We start from the raw sequence: 14,954 nt of genomic DNA on the forward strand, positions 1-14,954 counted from the left end.
ACCTCTTTTTATAAAAATATTGATATGCTACTGAAAGTTTTCAATGAGGGCCATATGTGCAGTACAGTGCAGGATGTGAATTAAGGAGTAAATTTCAAAAGAAATACAATACTACTATTCCATTGATTCGAGGTGGACAGATTGAACTATCAATAAGATATTCAGTTTCCTTGTTTACTTAATTTATTATTTGAATCGTATTGTGTGCTTTGTAAAGGAAATACAAAGAAAAAAATATTCTATTCAGTAGAGAACTAAAAAGACTATGACATTGTAAAACTGAGTATGTCATCTTAGTTAAGATACTATTTAGATTGATTATATTATAAACAAGAAATGCAAGCCAGTAAGTGAGGAGAAGTATGGTGGGTTTACTCTATGTGTCCTCATTGATTGATTGAAAGATATTGATATGAAAATCTGTTATCGTTATGTATATTGCAGTTTTTATATCATTGAGATTATCAAAAGGAAAAAAATAAACAGTTACTCCCATCATTTTGCAGAGATAAGAATGACATATCATTTATCCTTTATCTTTTACTTGTCTCAGTCATTGGACTGCAGCCATGCTGGGGTACTACCTTGAAGGGTTTTAGTCAAACAAATCGACTCCAGTGCTTATATTTTTTGCTTAAAGTCTGGTACTTATTTTATCAGTGTCTTTTCTGCACTGCTAAGTTACATGTACATAAACAAACCAACACCAGTCGCCAAGCACAGACACAAAGACACACACATACATACACTTACACATACACATATGACAGGCTAACACACAATTTCTCTCTACCAAATTCACCCACAAGGCATTGGTCATTCTGGAGCTAAAGTAGAAAACACTTGCCCAAGGTGCCATGCAATGGAACTGAACCTAAAACCACATGACTGCAAAGTAAGCTTCTTAACCACACAGCTATACATGGAGATTATCCAAATTATACTTCTAGTAATTCAGGCAAAATTATTTTCATTTTCTGAACCATCTTGTAAATTGCGATATCACAGTATTTAGTGTAAGCAATTAAACATAAAAATATTTCAAGTAGTGAATACATTAATTTAAAAGCAAACATAAAAGGCAAAAACAAACAAACAGAACCTGGCTTATAAATATGGTTAATTTATGCTAAAATGTCTAAGAGGACTAACATTTTGATTCTTAGTTTGTAATATATTTCTAATTTCAAATTTTCATGATAGAAATTTTTATAAAGTAGAACTGATGCGTGCAAGAGGTAATCAAATAATTAAGTTTTTGAGTGGGTTTTTTTTTTGTTTTTTATTTTTTATTTTTTATTTTTTTATTTTTGTTCTGGCTTGGCTGATATGAAAATTGTTTTTATTTTTCTTTAGCAAAAAAAAAAAAAATTGTAACAGTTGTAGATCTTGATTAAAAATTTGTTCTGTCTGTGGACAACATTTCATCAAGACTATATAGCAATAAAGTTTTATAGACCATAAAGATTAATGTTAGCACTGAAACTTTTCACAGATTTTTTTTTTTTTTTTTTTTCAGAACAAATAATGTTAACAGGCAAAATGTTAATATCTTATTAAACAGTTATTGCCAAACAAATGGATAAATATTGTTATTTAATTAAGGTTCAACACTGATCAGGTAGATCTATAATCAAAAGGTATTCTAGCTGTGACTATCCTGTTTTTTACTCTGACAGGGTATATGTGGGACTACATTATCCAGTATACCCTAACTAACTTTCTAAACAGCAGGGTGTCATATAAAAATGTGTGGTTACAATTGGTTTTAAATTTTGGCACAAGGCCAGCAATATGTGGTTACTATTGCAAGCTGAATAACCACTTAGAGGTTCCCTTGTTTATATGCAAGTAATATCATGGTTGCATGTAAGATGGCTTGCATGCAGTCATCTTTACATGCAGCATCAATTCGTATGTGAATTAAGCACAATTATTTTTGACATCCACTTTTCCATTCTTGCACGGGTCAGATGGAGTAGATTGAGGCAAATTTTCTATGTCTATTGCCAACCATTACATGTTTCCAAATAAGGTAATATTACTCCATGACCAGACATGTTTTCACAGAATGTTGTAAATGAAGAACATTCATTTACGACAATCAAGTAATGCCAAAATAATGTTAAACATGCATTTACTTGCACACAGTCAAGTGTGTGTGTGTGTATGTCAAGCTAGTGCCACTTTAAAAGCACCCAGTACACACTGTAAAGTGGCTGGTGTTAGGAAGGGCATCCAGTCATAAAATCAAAGCCAAATCTGACTGGAACCTGATGCAGCTCTCTGGCTTGCCAACTCTGGTCAAACCATCGAACCCATGCCAACATGGAAAACAGATGTTAAAGGATGATGTTGATGATATGACAGGCTTTTTCTGGTTTCCATCTACGAAATCCACTCACAAGACACTTGTCTAAAGCATTACATGGTGAAACCGAATCTGAAATCATGTGGTTGGGGAACAAACTTCTTAGCCACACAGCCATACCTGTGCCTTACATAGATTTAGACTTTACTAACATGATAGCATTTTTTTTTTTTTTTTGTAATAGTATATTTGACAGGTTTCTCATTTTCTTCTGGTTTAGTTAAAGTAATGCTGCTTAATTACTTTTGCACTAGTAATTATCAAGTCTAATTTTCTTTTATTTTGTTTTAGGTAATGTTATGTGCTAATTATATGTTCTTAATTCTTAATTCGATAATTATTGTTTTTAAAGTTATTAACGGTTTCTACTTCGTCCATGAGTGAAGAAAACCTTTTTATGTATCTATTTTGAAAAAAAAACAAAAAAAGAATCAAAGGTCCTTCCCAAGCCATAGGCTCATAAGTCTGGTTTCATAGATTCTGTGACATATATGTTTCCCACTTGGATGGGATGCTGCTCTGTTGCAGGATTACTCACTTTTGCCAACTGAGTGGACTGGAGCAATCTTACAATCATGACTGCAACAGCCTAACCATTAAGCCAAGCACATTCTCATGAATCTGTTTACCTAAATTTAATTGAAGTTTCAGCCAGGTTTTGTCTCTCCTGCTGAAGCTATTTCTTGATTTAGTGAAAATAGTTCAAGCATAGCCATGTGGTACTAAGAGGCTTACTTCATAGTCAGAAATTTCTGGGTTTGATCTTATTGCATGGTACATTTATTTAAGGATTCAAGCATGTCTGTATGATTAAGACTTCACTTCAAAACTACATAGTTTTGGGTTTGATCTTGATGCACAGCACCTTGGGCAACGAATTTCTATCTTAGCCTTGGGTTGACCAAAAGCTTCAAAGTGAAATTGGGCAGATAGAAACTGAGTGGAAGTCCATCAGATGCATATATCATTATCTTTGGTAGTATGCACTGGACAAAGACACACACACACATGTATATGTGCACACATATATGCATTTATATATATATGTAAGTCCACATGTGGATGCATTATGGTTGAATGGTTAAGAAGTCTGCTTTGTAGCCATGATGTCCCCAGTTCAATTCCACAGTGTAGCTTCTTGAGCAAGTGTTAACCCAAGCCTTATGAGTGGAACTGAATAGAGAGAAACTGTGTAGAAGCCCATGAAATGGATTTAATATCCACTTTTCCATGCTTGCATGGGTCATAGAATTCATTGAAGCATATTTTCTCTGACCAGGTGCCTTTTCTGTTATCAGGCTTCACCTGTTTCCAAGCATGGTAATATTTCCTCATTACATGAAGACTGAAAAATATGCAAAACTGCAAACAAAGAACACTGTATTACAATGGCACTTGCTTATAGCTATAGCACAATATCTGAGACAACACAACACACACACACACACACATAATGGTCTTCTTTCAGTTTCCATCTACCAAATCATTTCATAAGACTTGGTTGGCCCAAGGTTTTAGTAGAAGATACTTGCCCAAGGTGCCAGAATGCTGTGGGATTGAACCTGAATCCACTGGTTTTAAGAAGTGAACTTTTGAACCACATAACCATACCTTCATCTTGTATGTGTATATACGTATGTACATAATCCTGGATACATTGATCAGAAAATAGTGTTAGGTGTGATCATAGTTGGAACCATTTAATCATAGATCTGCTTGATCAAACTGACCTGGGGTTAAACAGTAACAATGACAGTCATTTAATATGAGGCAGTATTTTATAATTCCTCTTTCCTTCTGTAGACAAAGATCAATTTATATGTCTATCAGGTGCATTAATTTATAATGAAATCTACTTAAATTTCTGATTGCTTCTAACGTTTTGTAATATTATATAATGCTAGTTCGTTCCAGATGACGTTCTTACCATATTTTGTTTTATTGTTTGCTCACAAAGAAATCAATGTTCCATTTATTTACTTTGTTTTATTTTAGACTGCAAATAGTGAACAATAGGCTAGTCTCCAATTCACTGCATTTGTCACTACAAGCACTCCCTTGTCAATCTCACCGTCAGAGTGAGAGAGCAGCAAGGGAGTATCTGTAACTCACTGCAGAATAAATATTTCCAAGGCCTTCATTCATAAAAGGAAAAAAAGGATGGCTTTTTTCAGTTTTCTCATAGTCATTTACATCCTTTGCTGGTATGCACTGGACAAAGGCACACACACACACACATGTATATGCATTATGGTTGAATGGTTAGGAAGTCTGCTTTGTAGCCATGATGTCCCCAGTTCAATTCCACACTGTAGCATCTTGAGCAAGTGTTAACCCAAGCCTTTTGAGTGGAACTGAATAGAGAGAAACTGTGTAGAAGCCCGTGAAATGGATTTTTCTTTCTGTTTGTTTCAGTCATTAGACTGTAGCCATACTGAGGCACCACCTTGAGGAATTTGTAGTTGATTGAGTCAACCCCAGTACTTTTTTTTAAAGTCTGGTACTTATTTTATCAGTTGCTTTTACCAAACCACTAAGTTACAGGGATGTAAACACACCAACACCAGTTGTCAAGTGGTAGTGAGGGATAAACACACACACACACACACACACACACATATATATATATGATGGGTTTCTTTCAGTTTCTGTCTACCAAATTCCAAGGTTTTGGTCAGCCTGAGGCTACAGTAGAAGACACTTGCCCAAGGTGCCACACAGTGGGACTGAACCCAGAACCATGTAGTTGGGAAGCAAGTTTCTTACCACACAGCTACACCTATGCATAATTTATTAAAGATCCAACATTGTCACATAATATCACGCTCATTCTACCAAGAATTACCCTAAGGACACACATGTCTATCTACCATAAGGTCCAGTCCTTGTTGTGGTGTGACGGCTTTTGTGCCTTAATAACCCTGAGAGGCATACTATTGGAGTGCAAGCTCCTTGTAGGGCCTCCCATGCTACACAGGTCAAAGGATAGAGACCAGACTAATATGAACTCCCTCTTCCAGAGGTAAAGAGTAGCTTGCATAGGGCCAACATCCCCACCTAGAAAAAATGAAATGGTAATGGAAAGATTAATGATGATTCAAAACCAACAAGACCTCAGAAGGGAAGATTTTCATTCAGGGAAACTTGAACCTACAAGGAAGATGGAAGAAAGGATGCCCTAAAAATAGCTGGGAACAGGATACTGAGGCAAAACTGAAAAAGTAGGGATCCAACTGGAAAGAAACAGAAAAGACAGATTTGGGGACTGTAGAGAGAAGTTGTCAATGGCTTTTGCTCTGTGGGGAGCAAATGGCTTAAGTAAGTAACACATGTCTGTGGAATTATCAGCCTCTTACACTCAGAATCAATAATCAGGGAGTTCATATGATCAAACAACTGAATAATCATCTTCGAAAACAATAGGGTTTCATTTGTTTTCCGTACACTTTCTGTCCATTAAATTCCACTTACTGTGTCAAGCTAAAGCTATGATAGAAAACACTTGCCTAAGGGGCTACACACTGCAATCAAACTTGAAACAAGATGGTGGCAAAGAAAACTTCTTTTTTACTACATAGTCATACCTTCAGATTTGCTTGTGCAGTTGTTGCTGTGCTACAAATAATTACTTCATCTATTTAGAAGATAAATTATTTTTGTATATATATTTCTTTCTTTTTTTGTTTTTTGAAAAGGTAGGGGTATAAAGAAATATAGGCATATTATATGATTTGTTTATTTTTAATCAGATAAATGGAATAATTTCTTAACTTCTATTGAGGAAATTAAATTAACCTTGAAAAATAGATAGCAGAGAAAAGAAAATGTTTATCTATTTATTCCACCCATAAATGTTCTACGGAAATAACTGGAAAGTTTTCAAATGTGTAATTCTTGAAACTAAAAGTTGACTTGACATTTTTGGTTCCCAGTGAAAACAAAGAGGCAATCTAATTTTGAAATAATGAGATATTGTTGGAGTTGTAAATGAGAGAAAAGATTAAACACAATTTTAAATTTGTTTGGCATAGAGCCAGTTTGTATAACCCTTTTGTGACCATATTTCTCACAAAATACACTGCAAATGTGTCTCAGTTAATTTTGAAAATAATCAACAATTTGTAGGGGTGTAGTAAAATAATTAACATGTTATTATTATATTAATGATGGAATATACATTGCGTAAGTTGATAGAAGATTTGAATTTAAATATGAACCTTTCAAAACAAGCAGTTTTGTATTATGTGATGAAGAGTAATATCAGGTTGATTGACACTGAAACAGTTAAGGAAAAGTCACTATCAACCTTATCAACTCTAATGTAGCACTGATGCTTATTTTATCAGCCCTGAAAGAATGAAAGATGTAGGAGACCCCCAGCAAGTTTTGAACTCAGGCTTGAGAAGAGCAGAAGCTAAATGTGGTTCAGACTCAGCTAAATGCTGTTTGATATTGTCCTCTACTGACTTGACTATCTCCATTGCTCTTTACCATTTTAATAATCTTACCAAAACAATCACTTACCTCAATACTATCATGAATGCGTTGTGTATTTGCATGTGATTATTAATTGGTTATGATGAAAGAACAAGACTGTACTAAAACTAAAGAATGACATATGTTCTGTCTCTAATGGCATATTGAGAAATCTTATTAAACCTCTTTAGATTATCAGTTTTTTTGTTTTTTAATCCATGTGGGTTTTCCTTTTTTTTTCCCTCATGTCAGATGGGTTTCATGAGTTACAAGTTTGAACATTTCTTAAGCAGGTTGGATTCTCTTCATTACAGCAGTTACCAGTTAGTCTTGGTTATTTTCAAACTAAGTGATGTAACAGCACTCACAGACAAACAATAACAAGGAGTCTTCTTGCATTGTTCATTATTCAGAGAAAGTTGCATTTGATGGTATCTTCTATTAGGTGGAATATTTATCTTCTGTTTACCTTCAGCTGAACAGTCTTCAATCTCTCCCTCCCCTCTCTCCCTCTCTCTCACACACACTCACACACATATATGTACACACACAAACGTCTGTCAGACTTAAATGCTCAAGGCTTTTTATTTGGGGGGGGGGGCAGGCTATTCTTTATTGATCACTTCATAACATCCCATTCTTTTCTATTTCCCATGAACTTTATATTCTCGTTATCTGAGAATGACATAGTGTCAGCAAATTAAATAAAGCAATAGCTCTTGTAGAACCATTAGAAGAGGACATAGTTCATCAGTGGTTATATAGTGTTTGAGAGCGATGTATTTAGCAGATTTTTCTAGAATACTATCATGAATGGCGGGGGGCTAGATGCATTATTTCAGATGTGTGATTAGCACTCTAGAGTAAAAGATTTGGGGTTACGGAAAAAAAGAGATTTGAATCAACATGAAATCTTCAAGCTACTAGTTGTACTTTCTTTAACAGAAATTAGCAGAAACAAATAAACCCTTTAACTTATTGATTTCACTTTGGTGAGATTTTCATGATGTTGTAATCTCTTACTTCGTTCTTTAACCCTTTAGCATTCAAACTGGTCATATCTGGTCCAAATATTTAACCTGCTTTATGTTGAAACTGGCTAGATCTGGCCTCTCATTTCAACCTTGCAATGTCATTCTAAAACTAAACAATCACATCATCGAAATCTCTAAACTGCAGGATAATGCATGATTCATTCAAAACAATATAACTAAACAAACATGACATTTGACAGAATAATCTGAATACAAAAGGTTTAATTTCCTTCCAAAATATTTTCTTTTATAAAAAATCTTTTCTATGTCTTCACTGTGGTAAAGTTATATATATGACAATGACTTGTGGAAAGTATTGTAGAGATGAAAGATAAACTCCTGGTGAGTCTTGTCAAAACATTGACCCTTTAACATTTCAGCTGACCATATCTGGCCAAAATATTGGTTTCAAATTTTAGCACAAGGCCAACGAGTTTGGTGGGAGGGGGAAAGTTGATTACATTGACCCCTGTACTCAGCTGGTACTTATTTTATCAACCCCAAAAAGATGAAAAGTAAAGTACACTTCAATGAAATTTGAGCTCAGAAAGCACTAGTGTAGCTACATGTGGGGTGGTGGGATCGGTACTTTTATGGGGGTGGCACCACTTTTGGGTCTGCTGTAGGCAATATGTATTTTTTGTGGTGGGGCCTGAGGACAGCAAACTGAAGGGCTGCACCAGGCAGCACACTAGCTATGCTAGTTTCAGAAGTTAAAGACATGAAATGCCACTAAGCATTTTGCCTAGCATGCTAACTGTTCTGCCTTATATCTGGCCAAAATATTCTTCCTGTTTTATGTTCAAACCAGCCTGATGTAGCTTCTCACACCTAACCTACATTGTCATTCTAAAAATAAGCAATCACATCATCAAAATCTCAAAGCTACAAGATAATGCATGATTAATTCAAAGTAATGTAAATGAGCATCACATTTGACAGAGTAATCTGAATGCTAAAGGGTTAAATGACTTGTTAAAGCCATTTCAGTTACACATACTTTCACTTCCTTTATTCATCATCGTCTAAAAAATATACTGTAGGTAAATCTGTCAGTATATGAGACTGACAGCAAAGGGGGGAGTGTAAGAGAAAGTTGGAGGGAATTTAAGATTATGAGACCAAATTATTAATTGATAAATACAGCATTTGTTTCTTTGTTTTAATGTGATTAAAAGTTAGTTATTAGTATCCAGCCTTAGAAACCATGCCAAAGCTAACATTGGAGCTCACCAGTTCTGCAGATAGTTGGATCCTGTCAAACCATTCAACCCATGCCGGCATGGAAATTGAACATTAAATGATTATGATGGTGGTGGTGGCGGTGGCGGCGGCGGCGGCAGCGGCTGTTGTTGTTGTTAAAAAGAAAAAAGACACTTGACCAATGGTCTTTGGAAATGAAGTCAACAACAAAATCTGTGAAAAATGGAAGAAAGATAATTGTTAAAGGAGAAGGTGGTTGTGGTGGGGCTCCTGCTTTGCTCCAGATCAACTCTGGTCACGCAGAACTATGATGAAAGGCATTCCACTCTCGACCATCCTGTCTTCTTCCTATTATCCACATTATCAGTGGCCCTTTCTTTTTCTTTTTTTTTTTTTAAAGATAGTAGAGTGTGATTTGAGGTAGATTGGGCTGCTGTTTCTAGTTGTGGAAGTAGTGGTGGAGAACTTGAAACTAGAGAATCAATGAAAGAGAAGGTCAGTGGTAGTAAAGATAACAATCAAAGTAGGGGTGGGGCTGGACTATGCAAGTGTTGGATATTTCTAACCAAATTGCTGCTGTAGTGGTTCTCAAACTGATAAATATCAAGCTGTGCCCTATCACAAAAAGTACTAAAATATACGGTAAAATTTGTTTCCTATTTTTATTAATGTGAAAATAAAATAGTTTGTATCCATATACAGGCACGGCTGCTGTATAGTAAGAAGTTTGCTTCCAATAACCACATGGTTTCAGGTTCAGTCCCACTACATGACACACTGGGCTGACCAAAGCCTGGTGAATGGATTTAGTAGGTAGAAAATGAAGGAAGCCCATCATATATATATAGTTTTGTGTGTGTGTGTGTGTGTCTTTGCATTTGTGTCTGTTCCCCCCTGCTTGACACCTGTTGTTGGTTCGTTTACATCCCTGTAACTTAGCAGACTACTAGAATACGTACTGGAGTTAATATGTTCAACTAAAACCTTTCAAAGTTGCTTCCCAGAATGGCTACAGTCCAGTGACTGAAACAAGCATGCACACACACGCGCGCACGCGCACGCACACACACACACACACACACACACACACACACACACACACACACACACACACACACACAGTATGGCCAAAAGTCATGCACCAAAACATTTGACATTTTATTTGTTTTACGTTATTATATTTTTCATTTTGTTCATCATGTATAAGTATGTGTGTATTCATTATTTTATTTATTCTATTCAACTTTAGAAAAGTCTGAGTATGCCTTTGACAATTCCAGAGCATATTGAACTTATTTTGTGCATGACTTTTAGCCCTGTATATATATATATATATATATATATATATATATAATTCTACATTCTTCATCATTGGACTGGACTGGACTGGACAAGTTTAAAATGTTCAAAGCTCTTTTCAATTTTATTAAACATGGTAATTTGTCCAACCCTTTTCCAGTCGTCACAGCTCCCAGCTCATTGAGAAACACTGGCTTAGAGTATGCATTGTGAAACCAAATTAGAAATAAACCAGATGACTTATGACAACAGATTAACTAACAAATTCAATAACTTTTGTTTTTGTTGGGAGTTAAAAGTTCAGTTAATTTATAATATAGACAGCTATAATGTGTCTAAAGAAATTATATTGTAATAAGGTCATTTTTCTGATTGTGTGGTTCATTTTTTTTCAGTGAGGGAGTACTTTTCATAATGAAAGTTATGAAAAGTTCATTTAATTTCATTCCAAGCATTTTCATAATTAGTTTAGAATTTGGTATGAATTATTTTTATCAAAAATCTATGTCAATTAGATGATATCTGGAGAAGAAGCAACCTAATTTGCTCGGCCCATTTGTTCTCTCTTCCCACTCTCTCTCTCTCTCTCTCTCTCTCTCTCTCTCTCTCCTTTTTTCTTTTCTTCTCTCTCACACACACATATACATAACATTGTGTGTGTGTGTGTGTGTGTGTGTGTGTGTGTGTGTGTGTGTGTGTATTAAAACATAATTTAGACATCTGAGATAAATTATTACCAAGTAAAGATAAATATCTATTAATTTACAAGTCACCATTAATATTGATATATTGACAAAATACTAATTTGACAGTTATAGGAAAAATAATGAGTCTGAATCATATATGAAGAGACACCGAAAATGAAATGGCCAATGATTATTTCTTTATCATGCCAGGTGATTATCGTAAGGCCCTGAGACATTGATATTAGCTCATATCATGTTGGCTTCAATCTTTGATGTTGCTTCATTAGGGAGAAAGTCAGTATAAAAGAAGTAAATAATCTTGCTATAACATCTCATCTCCTGTAGCCTAAATTTTTTTTTTCTCCTATTCCTTTTTCCCTTTTTTTTTCTGTGAGAAGGCTGACAGGAATCTAATCATAGTCCACATTTCTCAAACATTTTGAGCGACTGATGTCACAGAACAGCAATATCTTGTGATTCTGTTAAAAATAAACTGATTGTGTGTGTGTGTGTGTGTAGATAGATAGATAGATAAATAGATAGATAGATAGATAGATAGATAGATAGATAGATAGATAGATAGATAGATAGATAGATAGATGTTTGTTTGGGTTTAGGCAGGAAGAAAGGAAGGAAGGAAGGAGCATGGCCAATTGATTAACAAGTTCACTTTGCAATCATGAGATCCTAGGTTCAATTCTGCAGCATGGCATTTTGGACAATTGTATTTTATTGTAGCCTCTGGTCAACACCTGAAATGAAAATTGGGAAAACAGAAACTGCATGGAAACCCATCAAATGGATTGCATCTGTAATGCAAAAGATCCAGCTTTGTTAAATTTTGAAGTGTTATGCTAATTCTGCTTGAGGTTTAAGTTATATAATGTCTGTGTGTGTTTAATATTATTGTGTCAACCATCTATATTAATTCAGGTCAGATTGTTCATTTGACTGAAGAACAGAATGCCCATTGCCAAAACTAGCTGATATTTATTCATTTTGCTTATATATATTACTGCTGTTATCATGAAAGAAGCATCCTATACACTCAGTAAGTGGTTGGTAAATCAAATTGAACACTGACAACACAGGGTTCAAGATAGCTCTCAGCCCTGCCGAGAACAAGGAAATCTCAATAGAACTGATGCCATGAAAAAATGCACCCAGTACATTCTATAAAGAGATTGGTGTTAAGGAGGGCATCAAGCCATAGAAAATATGTCAAATCATCCCACCCATGCCAGCATGGAAAATGGATGTGAAATTATGGTGATGGCAGCAGTGGTTTATGCGTGTGCACGTATATACATGCTTAGTATACGTTGTTGCTTCTGTACCTTGGAAAACAAAATCAGTGTCCAACCACATCCTTTGTATCATATACAGGCAATCCGTCGAGGAGTGGTAACTGCAAATAAAAAGTGATACAGAGTGGAGTGAACTCCAGACACTTCTAATGATAAAATGCTCTCAGTTCATGTTGTACAAGGGTTGGCAATAGGAGAGACACCCAGCTGCAAAACCCTTGCAAAAAAAACAAGATGACATGCCAAATAACAAGTCTAAGTCATCTATATAACAATGAAAAAAAGCAATTTTGTTACTGTAGATGCCTTAGTGTAGACTGAGTGTATTTTATCCTGGCTCAAGCACTAGAGAAGTTGACCCATGCAAGAGAACTAAAGTGTCCTCTCTACTCTCTATCAATTATTATTCAGATTTACTGCCCTCCTAGAGGAGTAGCCCTGTGGCACAGTTTATAGATTTCATATCTTGCTTGTACTTTTCGTTTTTTGTCAAGGTTTTCATGGTTGGGTGTCCTTCTCATTGCCAGCCACTTTACAGAGTATACATTTTATCATTCCACTTGCTTTAGAGAGGTTATCACATTTAGACATGCAGGGAGACTAAATAGTCTCTCTCTATCCTGTCTCATTTACTGCTCTCCTTAGACAGTTACATGTAATACAGTTTGCAACATTTCTGTCATGTGTGTGTGTGTGCATATGTGTGTGTGCACTCATCAATGTCATCATTCTATGTTTACATCTTCAAGATAGATCTTACAACTTGTGCAGGCTTCTGTCTTGCAATTTGTCATGGTCCTCCATCTCACAACCCACTATGGTTCTCCACCTCACAACCTATCATAATCCTCCATCTCACAACTTACAACAGTCCTCTGTCTTCCAATACATCACATTCCTCCATCATGCCACTTACACAGCTCAAGTAGTTGTCTGCAGCAAGCCTAAAGAATTCCCTCCACTCTTCTTTATCTCCAGTCATTCCTTCCTTTTTAGTGAGTATAGTGGTGCCTCATGGTTTTAGTGATTAAGCTATTTTATTCCTTTTCTATGGTGTTCTGCCCTACCTGATCATTTTATTATTTTATAATAGCCTTTATTTATAAAATAAATCTAATTTTTGTACCCCTATGAATTCATACTTAGCTTATATAAAACAATGCCGGTATCTTCACTACTTATAATAAACTGCTTAGATTATAATTTAATTAATATATAGTTAGTATGTTCTTTTTGCTTCAGTACTCCTTTATTAAATACCAGTAAATACCAATGATCAATCTTTTCAGGTACCATTTAATAAGTTAGTATTTAAGTATATAATATGTATAAATATTAAACTATTTCTATGTAATTTCTTTTCCTCCCTCTATTGTGTAAAATTTGGTATATACTCAAAAGTATTCAAAAAATTTATCCTTTTGTTATAATATTCTTCATAAAAATCTTCTGAATAATCCTAAATTTTAACTTTATACAATATGGCAATATTGTTTAAAATATTTAACTATAGTACCCCATGATAAAATTTCCCCTGTATCATTATCAATGGTCTACTAGTGGCTTGCCCCTTTAATTGTCAGTTTACACCTTGATTTAAGATTGCCTTTACCAAATCTTATTATATTGCTTCAAATTAATCTTGATAGTTTTATGACTATACCTACTATGATTTCTGTCGACTCCCTCAGCCCCTTCCTAACAGACACTGCTCCTTGTTCTTTGGCCTTAGATTTTGATGTACAAAGATTTCATAAACAAGACTATAAATTAAAAACTGAGCCCAAAAAACAGTGACAAGCTAGATCTCTAACAAGTCTTTCTTCCTGATACTTTAGTAGCTTCTAAGCTGAAGTGAAGACAGCATGTTCTTTGTCTATCTCCTTACTTTCTTGGAGGTTTTAGGTAAAAGTATACTAATGTGTCCATTTGTTTTAATTTAATTTAATTCTATGTCTTTATGCAGCTGAGGATTGCTCTGCATTTAAATTGATGTAAAGATTGCATTGTTCAATTAAATGAAGTTGCTTGAAACGATCATACTGCATTACCTCTGGATATCTTTGTTGCTTATTTTGATTTTAATCACCTTATGATGAAATTGTATAGTAATACCGTACGAAATTCTTGTGCCTCAACTTAAGTACCTAATTCATCTGAATCGAAATTTTTGCTTATATATATATATATATATATATATATACATATATATATATATATGTATTTATATGCTGCCCCTCCTCACAGACACACACACTCAGTTGAGGGTCTCATGAGTTATTTTGTAACCTCACTAGTGCCAGTGCTGTGAAAAAAAGTACCCAACAACTCTGTAAAGTGGTTGGCATTTGAAAAGGCATCCAGCTGTAGAAGCTATGCCAAAGCAGACATTGGAGCTCAACATTGGAGGACATAATTATCAAATTTGTCATACCCTTTAAACAATCTATGTCAGCATAGAAGATAGACATTAAATGATGATGATGATGATGTGTGTGTGTATGCATGTGTTTTTAACTATATATGTGTTGCCGTTATCATCATCATACACACACACACACGTGCGCATGCACACACA

At 35.0% G+C, this 14,954-nt stretch overlaps 1 protein-coding gene across 5 annotated transcripts in view; it reads left to right on the forward strand.

Moving 5' to 3' along the window:
- Positions 1–14,954, forward strand: part of LOC106884418 (activating signal cointegrator 1 complex subunit 3) — a 491,782-nt gene that overhangs the window by 453,958 nt on the left and 22,870 nt on the right. The gene's annotated exons all lie outside the window — the stretch shown is intronic.

Source organism: Octopus bimaculoides, chromosome 1 (assembly GCF_046866305.1).
Source record: "Octopus bimaculoides isolate indiv1 chromosome 1, ASM4686630v1, whole genome shotgun sequence".
Lineage (NCBI taxonomy): Eukaryota > Metazoa > Mollusca > Cephalopoda > Octopoda > Octopodidae > Octopus > Octopus bimaculoides.